At 37.5% G+C, this 13,962-nt stretch overlaps 1 protein-coding gene across 1 annotated transcript in view; it reads left to right on the top strand.

Moving 5' to 3' along the window:
* brip1 (BRCA1 interacting helicase 1) overlaps positions 1-11,047 on the top strand; it is a 96,016-nt gene extending 84,969 nt beyond the window's left edge. The window contains exon 26 of the mRNA XM_028573269.1: positions 10,819-11,047. The gene's annotated coding sequence lies outside the window, so the exon portion shown is untranslated. The remainder of the gene's footprint in view (positions 1-10,818) is intronic.
* Positions 11,048-13,962: the final 2,915 nt, after the last annotated feature.

Consider the following 13,962-nt stretch of genomic DNA (forward strand, 5'->3'; position numbering starts at 1 on the left):
TTTGGAGTCAGAGCTGAGGAACTAAATCCCCAATTTTACCTTTCTTACCTGTTCTTAGTCCTCTTACTGTATGCTCACTTCGCAGGACACAGAGCTGTCCTGGCACGGCTGAATGGTAATCCAACACCTGCTGTAAGGACACCTGGTGTCCAGATTTACTGAGATTGCATTCCAAGGGCAAGGGCTGTTTTTTTACACCTCAGTTGATTAGTGTAAGAGCAGAGGTTGTGTTGTAGTCATTAATAAATGTATGCAAATCTAGTTATTGGCATCTTGGTGCCCTGTACAATTGATGTGCTCGTTGAGATCTTATTGCAGATTCAAGGATGGATGAAAAGCTTGTTGGGATTTTCTGGTGTCGATATATAAAAAACTAATCTTTGAATTCTTTACACTTCCTTTCTAAGATTTTATTTGAACAACATTCATGGAAATTATAAAGATAATTCCAAACATTCATTACAGCCAATTAGGGATTTGCATTTCACTAAATGGTACAGTATACTGTAAATCCAGGTTTTCACACTTCCATCTTACTTATTTTCTCCAGTAAGGGTATTTACGAAAATGTTGTTACTGAAAAATATAAATGCTGCTCTGTTGGTGAGCTTTGGATAAACTCCCCCTTAAGTCTTGAAATTCAAGTATTGAGCTTTTTTTTTCTTTCCTAAGCTGATGTTTATATTTTGTGTTGTATACTTATATCAAATGAATTTATGAAGGATAGTGTGCTATTTGAATTTGTAGTTTTAGTTTTCCTTTTGTTGCTTTGACCTTTCAAATTGTTTGAAGAAACAACATAAACTGTTCACCCAGTCAAACTGTAGGGCCATAGGGTCTAATTTGAAGACTAAAATGTGTATGTGGAGTGGAAGAACCAGTGTGGAGCTTTGGCGTAGCCAATAAATCCAGTTTACCACAGTTCCTGATTATGTAATTGGTCTGTTGGTCCTGTTCATTGTCATGACATAATAATAGAACTGCAAAGATTTATTGATTAGTTGTCAACTATTAAGTTAATCTCCAACTATTTTGGTAATTGATTAATTGGTAAAAATTAAAAATTCTCTAAATCCAGCTTCTTAAATGGGAATAGTTTCTTAATTTCTCGATGACAGTAAACTGAATATCTTTGAGTGGACAAAACAAGACATTTGAGGACGTCATCTTGGGCTGGGAAAACCTTATCAACATTTGTCAGCATTTTATAGACCAAACAATCGATTAATCGAGAAAATAATCGACAGATTAATTGACAATGAAAATAATCATTAGTTTCAGCCTTACTTAATAATGAGACACGCATAAGCTGCCCTTTATCTGAACTGGATAGCAAGGCTGTTATCAACGTGTCACTGACATCATTAATGCTAAATATCTTGTTTGTTGATGTGGTAGAAACTTGAGGGGGACCTGACATAGCATGCTCTGGGCCACACTTGCTTGTGTCACATCTTAAAACAGGCATAGATATGCCATTGTTAGGGTAAGATGAAACTTGAGCATTGACATTTTTTGAATTATTGCTAGTTAATTATGAGTTATTTCATCAAAATGTGTCGTGGCCTGCTCACAGTCCTCCTGTCTGTTCTATTTTTGTTTTACTTCCACTGACCGATCAGGTAACAACTACAAATGGCAAATGTAATTAAAAGAAACAGAAGACATTAATTCAATCTAACTGGGAATGTATTTCCGTTTTATTTGACGACACTGTATGTAACATTGTTAGGCATGTGTACTGTGAGAGCAGAGGAAACAGGTTGGACCAATCGTGATCTTGTTTTGTTTGATACCATCATGAGCCTACCTGCATAGAGCGTGCAAAATGACGAACTTAGTTGTCTTACGCCTCTCACCCAGCCTTTCTTTAGGTACTTAATCACCTTCAGGAGGATAGTTCCTCCTTTGGCTAACCTGCCCGTCAGCAGTGTGTGATCCCCTGTAAACCGTACTTAACAAACTAAATACTTGATCCAACCAGGCCGGCAGCTAAAGATGAAGGAGGCGGCTCACAGCATTGTGATTACAGACTTAATAGAGGACAAACATCTTAGTAGGATATATGTGACCGCTCTGCCGTGTAAATCCAACCTTTACCTGACCCGTCTGGGCCGTTGCTAAGGCTCGTCTTAAGGTTTTTTTTCTACTTAAAATACAGTGATGTTGTACGGTGGCCCTGAAGTGCAAATCACAACAGCAAATAGAAAAACGCAATAGCAAATCATAAAACACAACGGCAAATAGGAAAACATTTCATCAAATCATAAAACACAATGGCAAATAGGAAAACAAAACGGCAAATAGGAATAAATGACAGCAAATATGAAAAAATGACAGCAAATATGAAAACACTTCAACAAATCATAAAACACAACAGCATTAACTTCTACCGGAAAAGGTAGGGCCTATCTAGCAGAGGACGGACTCTCCTGATTGGACAGACGGACTGTCTTTTAACAGGAAGGAGAGGTAAAAAACACAGGAAAACGCCTACTTATAACACACAGACAGTCCGTCTGTCTAATCAGGAGGGTCCGCTTTTGGTCCGGTTGCTGTCGTGTTTTCCTATTTGCTGTTTTGTTTTTCTATTTGCCATTTTTTGTTATTATTTGTTGAAATGTTTTCCTATTTGCTGTTGTGTTTTCCTATTGGCTGTTGTGATTTGCACTTCAGGGCCACCATATTTTGGTGTGAAAATGAGGTCATTCAGCTTTTCGTTGGCGTGATAATGACTAATTTATATGTTGGTGAAATAAGACCACTCAGAATTTATTTTGCACAAGTTACAAGTTCCTGAGAAAATTATTATTATTATTATTCACAACCTTTGTCTGAATAGTATAAACAACATTTACAACATCAATCAACAAAGCTACAAGTATATAAAGTATTCAGTAACAGTATTTTGTGTATATCCCATCTGGGGAAAAATCTGTTTTTCCAAAATAGATGTAATTATTTTTTAAAGATCCCACAAAACGTCTTGAAGGAAATTAAGATTTCCGCAAATGAGAAAAAGGATTCACAAAGCTCCATCATTTGGCTCCACAAACCAAGTTCCATTTTTATTTGGTTGGTGTCTCAGTGAGTATCTCAGTAGGTAAAACCATAGTGCAAATTGAGAAAAAAAGTGAAGTTATAAATTAAATTATTAATGCAAAAAATATCTAATTAAACCTATTGTTTAGTATTCAGATGATGCCTAATAAATATAGACACTGTGATATTTTGACATCCTAAGACAAATGCAGATGCCCCACCCCGGGGATTCATTTGATCCCTATTTGATATAACACATTTCAGCCAGTAGAGGGTATAAGTACTCCAAGAGGAGATCCTCCTACTCCCATGCCTCATTGTCTCATTGCATACCATTACCTTACAATTCCACGTCTACTCGGCCTATTTGCACAGTGTGTGTGCACACTGATGTCATACCACCTTCCCGAGAGAACAGAGTCACTGTCACACTTTGTGCACCAGTCTGTTTTGTCTTTGTTCATCAGCTATTTGTAATTGTGTTGAAATAACCAAGCTTGGCAAGCTAGGAATCCATCTGCTACCTGTGGCTAAACATCATCCCAAGATCTGAAAAAGGAATTATTATACCTTTCAGGACGAGTTAATCTGAGGAAGTTTCCTTTACCTTGTTGAGATGGTTAAATAGGGGCATGTACTTTGAAAGGACCCATTTAGCCGCGATGAATGTGGTTGGGGGAAGGGGGGGGGGGGCGCTTTTGTGTGTACTTGCCTAGAAAGCCAGACATCAAATAGGCTCCAGCCAGAGGTGAAATAGGGCTGAGCGGGTTAAAGGAAATAATTAGGGATCCAAAGTGTTCATCTCAGAGGTCACTTGGTTGATGGCGAGGCAGGCGTGTTAACAAGAAACGTTTTGGTCATGGCTACATTTTTCTTTTTTTTTTTTAAGTTTTCCATCATTAGCATGTAGCAAGTTAGCTCCCATGTTTCACCTTGTGGTTTGTAATTAAAAATTGTATTTTAGACCAGAGCAGAAGGAAGTAAAATCAAGAAGTAGTTAATTTAAGTCATACTGACTGAATTTAGAGTCAGATTGGCCAACAACAACTAAACAGCTCTTGCTTATGTATTCACTATATAGCACACACTTTGGAACTAGCATAACTATACTGTGTGTGTGTGTGTGTGTGTGTGTGTGTGTGTGTGTGTGTGTGTGTTTCAGTAGCAACTGTCATTTGCCCAAGACATTCAAGGGGAAAAAAAAAACATTTTGCATAGCAAAGTTTACCTTTTATGTACAAGCAATACAAAATAGCAATAGCTGTTTGATTTTTACAAGGAATGAATAGTTTATATTCAATTGGAGGATGGCTATTCAAGTCTTTTTATTTTATATTTTTGAAGTAGACAAATCTGTTACTCATTATTAGCAGGGCTTAGCTTTACAAGCCACATGATGCAGATAGCAACAAATGGTTGCTTATAGTAGATGCAAGAGAACAAGGATTATTATATATTATATTTGTATGGAATAACAAAGTTATTATAGTTTTTTCTATTACTAACTATTCTACCTTTCTTATTACACTGTGGTACAAGAAGAAGGTATTATTGTTGTTTGTTAACAATAATAGTTGACATTGAAATTTACCCTTTATTTACTCTTTCACATCCAAAGGCGATTTTGATTGCAGCATAAAAGTAATAGCCAAACAGTAAATTACAAGGTCCATTAACGATGTTTTTTCTCAAGTACATAAAAAGACGTGTGCAGACAAAACACAGCCAGATAGGGAGAGCAGGAGGCAATAACTGGTAACAACAGTTATAGGTTAACATGCAAATTTCCAGTACATGGATCAGTAGCTCCTTGCATAATTAATCCATAAGTAGGTCAGGGTCAAACGTGCAGTTACATCTGTAACATAGTCAGTGGAGGCCCTATAATTAATTATGACTCATCAGTGTGACAGACACTATTGTTACAGTCTACCAGTATTTTTGCACATATTTGTTTTGATGTCAACATGTCACACAGATAGCCTAATTATGAAAGCAGGGTGAAACTGCAAACCGCTGTCAAAGGAATAGTTCAACATTTCAAGTTTCAAACAAACTTTTTTTTTTTTTTTTTTTTTTTTTTTTTTTTAAAGAAAGTCAGATAATGATAAGATGATGAAGCAAAGCATGATGGACATTTTATCACATTCTGATAATTACAAAGTTAATACAAATTTACTTTATTTTGAGGCAAATGTGCTTTTCTGGGAAAATCGTTTTTTTTTAATTGTGTTGTGTGTGCCCCCTCTCTGAAATCAAATCATCTCCTTCCTTCTTTCCTTCCAAAACTCTCAAACTCCTTTAAGCATGTTGTAGCTAGAAAGCTAGACACAAAAAATTCCAACTGTCATGTAGGATGTTGTGCAGTCTCTGGGCGTAGCGGTTGTCGACCACAAGATAGATTTGTACGCTTCCTGCTTCTTGAACCACTGTGTGTTTTCTTAATCTTCATGTTAAATACATAATACACAGTATGCAAATAACACAGCTAGGCTAGCAATTTCCTAGAGACGAGTTGAAACTTGCAACTACTTGCAACGCACAGGTCTGCAGCGTTCCACTTGTACTCGGAACTCGGATTTTCGAAGGTCAAAGTTGGAAACACGCCCCCTGACCTCGGATTTCCGAGCTCGGAACTCGGGCAACCACAGAGTACCCCGAGCTAAAAATCCAACAAGGCTGCTCCGTACGGAGCCCCTAAGGGGACATGAAAAAAAAAAGTTTAGCTTCATGTGCTCACACGAAACTTTCATGTTCGCACGTGAAACTTTCATGTGCGCACGCGAAACCTAAAGTTTAGTTTCATGTGCTCATGTGAAACTTTCATGTGCTCACACGAAACTTTCATGTGCGCACGCAAAACCTTTTCATGTGCGCACATGAAAGTTTCACATGAGCACATGAAAGTTTCGCGTGAGCACGCAAAACTAGTGTGGGCCCATGAAAGCCGTAAAGCCTGAGACGATAGTGAATGACCACAGTAAAGTTCAATAGTTGCACTAGGCTATATTTTAATCTAGGTCTTCATTATAAGGACATTATATATGTTGCTTTGCTTGCAAGTCGTCAACATTAGGCTATATTGTTTTGATACATTTAACATGTATTTAATCTGTTCCGGCGCCAAAATGGACAGCGATTTGGATCAGGCAGTTACTTTCATTTATGAACAGTTAAAATCTGGCCAACTCGCGGATATAGGTGGATTTAGGGCCGGACCAAAATGCAAGGAGAATGGATTAAACAAAGGAAAGAGAATGTTCGATTAACACGAGAACTGAACGGAATAATTCTAAAACACTTAACGTGAAAAAGGTTTAATGTACCTAAACAACGATCAATGATCCCCAAATTTCTCTCTTATATTGCTCTTCATAACCACTGAAAACTGTCAAAAAATCTAACCCAAAGTCCTATTATTATGGACGTTACCTGACCTTAAGCATTTCTGCTTCACATTTTCAGCAGGGCAGAGCGGCTGTGGGTTGACTCCCAACGGTTCTCATGGGCTGTTTAAGTCCTATAACGTGAACAAGCTTAACATGGTTTAATGTACCTAAACAACAATCAATGATCGCCAAATTTCTTTCTCCTATTGCTCCTCATAACCACTTAAAGCTGACCCAAAGTCATATTATTGTGGACGTTATCTAACATTAAGCGTTTCTGCTTCATTGAGGCTATATTGTAGGAAAAAGCTTAACGTGGTTTAATGTACCTAAACAACGATCAACGACCCCCAAATTTCTTTCTTATGTTGCTCCTCATAACCACCGAAAACTGTCAAAAAATCTAACTAATAACGTTAAGCGTTTCTGCTTCACGTTTTCAGCAGGGCAGTGGATCGGCTGTGGGTTGACTCCCAACGGTTCTCATGGGCTGTATAAGTCCTATAACGTGAAAAAGCTTAACGTGGTTTAATGTACTTAAACAACGATCAATGATCAATCTCCTATTGCTCCTCAAAACCACTTCAAGCTGTTAAAAAATCTAACCCAAAGTTAAATTATTATGGACGTTATCTGACATTGAGCGTTGAGGCTATAGGAAAAAGCTTAAAACATGAATGTGGTTTAATGTACCGGTATCAGTGATCACCAAATTTCTGGTTAGATTTTTTTTACAGTTTTCAGTGGTTACGATAGGAGCAATATGAGAGAGAAATTTGGTGATCATTGATCATTGTTTAGGTAGAATTAAACCAAGTTAAGCTTTTATCATTTTTGTCCCTGTTGAACTCAGAATGAGGAGATGGCTCCGTCGCCGAAACTATTTTAAGTCCTAATTATCTTTGGCACTTAGACTCTTTTGACAAATTGAAACCTTTTTGGCATTTATATAAACTCATCTTTAGCCGCATACATCCTTTCTAACTGTAGTTCTTTGCTGCAGTGCTGCTGACTGTGGCACAGCACTGTTCCTAACAGCGCTTAATGGGTTTCAAAGCGTCGCACATGAAAACAAACCTAAGGTTTAGTTTCATGTGCTCACGTGAAACTTTCATTTGTGCACATGAAAAGGTTTTGCGTGCGCACATGAAAGTTTCACTTGAGCACATGAAACTAAACTTTAGGTTTTGCGTGCACACATGAAAGTTTCACGTGCGCACATGAAAGTTTTGTGTGAGCACATGGAAATAAACTTTTTTTTTTTTTTTGCTCATGTCCCGTTAGGGGCTCCGTAGCTCCGTGCATCAACAGTTGTGAAAGCTGTAGTAAGTTATAAGCACTTCTGTGTTATTTGTGTCTCACTAAATCAGTTGTACACCCAGCGCTGTCTATATTCGATCTGTGGACAATGTTGTTACGCTGTTTGTATGCACAAAAACAGCGTAATGCGTTGTTATAAACTACTCACAATGGCTAACCTGGCTAGAGCTAATGAAAACAATGAAAATCTGATTCGTAAATGGAACGCATTCGTAATTCCCAGCTTTGGCTTCAAAGTCACATTGGTTCCTTTGTGGATCTCGCAATGGAAATGTGTGGAAACTTTGTGGTGCCCTTCTGTTTGATTTATTTTTACAATTTCTAAATGCACACTGAATCACCATGTTGCCTAGTTATTAGTTTCCAATCCAATGCTTCAATACCATTGTACTAGGCTACTACTAGGTTTTCCGACTGGAGTGCGCTTCTCTGTTTACTTTTTGGCGCAGTACTACTAACCGGAGCGAAGTAAAATTCCTGCAAAGGTAGTTTTATTTCTAACATTATTTTATCAACAGACATTTACATCGATAAACTGGCGTTATAATTTAGTGTGTAAGACTGCTTTTAATGGCAGGCTAGCAAACTGTAGTAAACTGTCTCCACTGATAAATGACACACTGGCTAACTTGGACATGAGGTTTCCAGTACCTGCTTCTTTCAGCTTACAAACGTTTCAAAAATAAGGTCATTTTCATCTGCCAACAGTCATACAGTACATGCATTAATTTCCTCCCGGTTAGATTACTGCAATGCACTTTGCTCGTCTCTCACAACAAAACCTCAATAAACTTCAGCTCATTTGAAATGCCGCAGCCAGAATCATAACTAGGTCCAACAAGAGAGAACACATAACACAAATTTTAAAATCACTTCATTGGCTCCCAGTCCGTTTTAACATTTTAATGATGTGCTCGTATGGGGATAGATACAAAAACACATATCTGAACTTCTTACCTCATACGAGCCTAAACGTAACCTGAGCTCCTCTGGTAGGTCACTCTTGGTCACAACCTGGTCAAAACTAAAGGTGATCTGGCCTTTTCAGCTCGGGCCCCTCAGTTGTGGCATGTCCTGCCGGAGGAGATCAGGGAAGCCGACACATTGTCTTCTTTTAAGTCTGCCTGGGAATATGTAAACATAGGCTCTTCCGGTCTGCGTGCCGTAAATGTCGTGTTGTGTCGTTTCTTTTTAATCGGACCTGGTAACAGGCACTAACAATAACTATATAATGTAGGGATAGCCAATCTTCTCGTTAATAGCCTTAATGCTTATTTATTTCTGGTCATTTATGGCGTTTTTCCATTACGTGGTACCTGCTCAACTCGCCTTGACTTGACTCTACTCGCCTTTTTTGGTTGTCCATTATGAAAAAAAAGTCCCTGGTAACTGGTACTTTTTTTAGTACCACCTCCGTCCAGTTCCAAGCAAACTGAGTCAATACAAAAAGGTGACTTGAAAACCTGCGGACTGCAATGATAAAATGCTATTGCAGTCAGGGGTAAACACTCACAATCACGTTGATTTCACAAGCATTTCATGAATCATTTTGGGAAAGGTTTTTCTCAAAATCTCCTGCTAATTTATTACCCTGCTTGGAGGATGCAGAGCATGTCTTTCTTTCTTTTGCAATCTGAAATATTTCACTGTATTTCTCCAAAATAGTGTGGACTATGTGCATGCCTGACCTTGATAGTACTTTGGGTTATATTTATTTTTGTTTTCTATTCATTTTAAAGTTGCTTCAAGCCCAAAGACAACTTTGTACTGTATGTTTGTCTGTCCATGCTCTGCTAACATTGTGCATCACTTCCAAAGAATGTGAGTTTTGTTTCAATATAAAATGTGTTTGTCTAATGTAAAATGTAAATATTTGGTGCCGTTTTCCTCTGTAAATGTCTAATCCTGGAATTCATCCTAATCATTATTCATTTTTACAGATGCTTTTATCCAAAGCCATTTTGAAACGTAGGGATCCTGTTTTATACAGCAGATTTAGCTTTGGTTTAAACTACTGCCAACCATCTGTATGTTTGATCAAGGGACACAAACACAGTTTAATGTCCCTCCACCAGAGCTTTAAACCCACAGCGTGCCCTTTTGGCCAAGTTCTCAAGCCTCCCACTCTTTTGTGCAGTACCCACTGTTGGTAATCCATCTGTGAGTATTGTGTTCTTCTGGCCTCCTGTACACAATTAATCATTTTTATGAAGAAGTAAAAGCAAGAATATTTGAAACACCTTAGCATATTCATTATCCTTCTACTAATACACAGTCACCCTGTGCTTATGGCACATGGATGGTAATCGGATGTAAAACCCCCAGCCTCTCCTCATCCTTTCCATGGCAGATTTTCTGCATGTGGATCAAATCAGAATTATCCACTAATTGACTATTTACAGGGCTCGAGAAAATCCCTAATGGACTTGATATTAAACCCCCTCAGATATTTAAAGTGTCTTTTTGGAGTGCCTTGCCGAAAAACCAGGCTTTTTCTTTTTTACAAGACGGCCAAGTTAAGCCCATCAGTGTGTCGGAATGGGCCAGCCAAGCCCAGGCGGCTGTTAGATAGGATTATGGGACGACAGTAGGGAAGGGCAGAGCGACGCAGAGGAGAGGGGAATGGCCAGATCGCCATTCAATGACTTCCAGATGGACTGCAGGCCCAGGTTCTCCCACTAGAGATACATACTCAGCTTGGTTAACTTGTGCTCCATGAGGGGCTTAAACTTGGCTTCTTTATAATGAGATTGACTGGGGTTTTATGTGGAAAGTTAGATAACATAAATTTCAATATGTCTGCCTGGCCCTTTAACGCACTATTAGTCTTTGACTAAAAAACTTGGACTATTTAATTGAACTCAGGGATCTTTGGTGTAAACGTATTACCTTTCGTTTTAATGTCAAAAGTACCTTACTTTAAACTTTTACTATTGTGTTGGGTAAAGCATTTCAGCATTGCAAAACTACCAATTACTATTTCATATAAATTAATTGTAAGATATATCTTAATACCTAAAACAACACAATTTTTTAAGATATCAAACTTTGTTTTGTGTTTTCACAGATATGGTTGGCCCCAGCAGCAGTCCAGTTCTGCTCTCTCATCCATATTAAAAGCTGAAGCTTTAACAGGACCAGAGTGAAGAGATTACTAATGGTAGTATAGATGTGTATACATTCATATTTTTTTGTGCCATCATTTTTGTTACAGCCACATTTAGAATATAACATATATGTAAATCAGTTTACTAAGTCTTATGTTGTCAGTAATGTTCAAATAAATGACATCCCAAGAAAAATATGGGACCCTTAACATTATTTTGCAATTTTGCACACTACACAGGGTCATTAATGTTATATTATCACAAATTGCAGACAGTCAACAGTCAATTTGGTTATTACAGAATGCTTAATTTAAACATCCATACCCAACCCTGTCTCTCGGAATTTGTTTATAATGTACTAATATGCAACAGCAAATACATTTGAAGAGAAACGTAATGCCACCCCAAGCAATTAACATGATGTGTATCCTTTATTACAATTTAACCAAACCGCAATCCTTCCTTCACCAAAGCATTTTTGTTGCCTAAACCTACCCTACTTACCCACACGCTAGACTCCGGCCTCCAGAATTAAAGTCCTGCACTTTGTACATCCACCATCCACCCTGACCATCTCCTGTGTCTTGTGTGTGGCACAAACGTAGCACTTCCTTCACTGGAATAAACATTGCGAGTGAACATAATCCAGGCAGCATTAGTAGTATATGACCATAATTTCTAGAACAGAGGATGCTTTGTACTATTTACTGCAAATCACATAATTTATATTACAGCTAACCATTTTGCAAAACATCCAGATGTGTTTTAGATTTTTGGATGTGGTCATCATTCCAGGCAGCCATTGGTTTCCATTTGCTTCTGTACTATATCTATTCTCTTGGTTTTTAACAAAAAAGTTGAACAAAAAGTAAACTTTAACAAAAAGTAATACAGACTTGATGTTCACTGCCAATTGAAATTAATGGAAGCCAATCTGAACATCAAAAACTGCACAGCATTCATTTGAAAACGGTCAGCAAAAAGGAAGACTACATATACAATTTCCAAAAAATACTTCTATGGCCCTTTAAGTAAATCACATTAAAGAGTAACACTAGTGACCAAAACTGTACTTTGACAGCTAAAGGTCTGATCACTATTATCAGGCACGTTATAGCTCAGCATTTCATGATAGCTGGCTGATGATTTGTTGATTTGAGTGGTAGCTCTTTGTGAAGATCCTCCCTTCATGTGAAATGCCTCAACAGCTGAGAAAGAGATAGAGAAAGAGGTGGTGACATAACCCAGGATCTAGCCATCAGCATAACTCATGATATAATGAGAGCTCTGTGTGAGAGAAAGCAGTGCCCTGATGTGCTCACCCTGCTGTCTCTACATTCCTTTTTCACAAATTTGCTTTACCTTAACTTTTGATTGGAGACCTGTTCGACATTTACTGATTGGAACTCAAGTGGATACTCTATTTGAATTATATTGGACAGCACTAGTGGTCAAATAATGGTCTTTTATAATGTCATACATTGTGTGTCGTACAGTGAAACTAGTCAAATTAAGTGGCAACTATGTCATTGTCATTGCAGAAGGGTGTCCTGCCTGAAACGTCCGTGTGGCAATAAAAAGTATTAATAGGAGTGCTGTCCAAATAACCTTTCTATATTATTATCCAGCACCCAGTCTTCAAAGTATTTTAGGTTTCAATGTGAGTTGAGTATGTTAGGTCTTATCTTTTTTTTTTTACTATGTCGCAATAGAGAATTTTTAGCATTAATAAGTTTATTTAGGAGAGAAGGTTGAATTTAAATGATCAGCTTTGGCAGGTTACTGTTTTTATGACTGCAGACGAGCATAGGTCCTAACAAAGCTTTTTTGTTCGTAATGTCAATGAATCTCAATTCAACTTACCTAGCTAACTTATTTGATTTAATGTCACATTCATATCTGGAGGTAATATTCAACAGTATGATTTGTGATTTGTCGACAGAACACTGGAATAACTGGCCTTTTGGTATTAAAACATTTTGACTGGTGTATTTATTTGGTATAAAATCGGAACTATCTTTGTTTTGTACTGTGTGTTTGAAAGTAAGAAAAGAATAATCTGATAATATTGGCGTGCAGGTTCTTGTGACATTCTCTTGTATATCAATAAAAACAAACAAATGTCCTAATTGAACAGTTTATACATGATCTATCATTAATACAACGGATAAAGAACAGACTGAATTTGAAAATGCTATCATATGCAAAGCCTCAAGAACCAAAAATGGTCATTTCATTTTAAAGTGAGTGTAATGTAATTTAGTAGTACAATGTTGGTCTTGAATTAAATATAGCAAACAATTAGAGGCATGAAAATGTTTATTCATCACGTGTGCAAAAATGTCAATAAATTCAAAAATGTTATAATGAACTTAACAATATGAAATAAAGGGACAATGCACCAATGCATTAGTGATCACCATCATATCCTAAAGATAGTCTTTCCTAGCAATGCAAGTTCAAACTCTACTCTATGTGATGCTACCAAGAGCCTTTTTTTCAGCTTTCCTGCCTGCTCAGGCTGTTTTGCATTTGCAGTCTTGCAAGGATTTTTTTCCAAGTAAATCATTTGGGAGTGGGATTTGTGTGCACTCTCTTTTCCAGTACTTACCATAGCTTAACGACAGTTCTTTAAGCCCGCATCTGGTTGCTGTCCCGTTTCCCTAGAATATTGTTCGGAGTCATGAGTTTGGAACCTAACTTTGACGAACAAACACATGGCTTAGTTTTACACTCACAACATGTTTTTCTCAGATTAGTGCTAGTATCACGCAACTAGCATAGACATAAAAAGTATTTGAATAAGACCTATACACTAACAACTCTCACAATGGATGTTTTGGTGCACCTTTCACTTGGTTTAATTACTGTACATCATGGGAAAAGACTTCCATACATAGCTAGCTAATTTAATGTCTTTGTGCATTCCACTTTAAGTGTATGCACAATGAACTTTTCTGTCTGTTATAATCTGATATGATCAGTCTCACTTTGCAGTGGACTCAATGCACTTTCACCCTATACATAAAGGTGTAGCAAATCTCATTTTGGCACATACGAATAATTAGGACTCAAAAGAGCTTGGCTGTGATATAAGGTTTTAA

The sequence above is a fragment of the Perca flavescens genome, chromosome 3 (genome assembly GCF_004354835.1).
Source record: "Perca flavescens isolate YP-PL-M2 chromosome 3, PFLA_1.0, whole genome shotgun sequence".
In the NCBI taxonomy this organism is placed as follows: domain Eukaryota; kingdom Metazoa; phylum Chordata; class Actinopteri; order Perciformes; family Percidae; genus Perca; species Perca flavescens.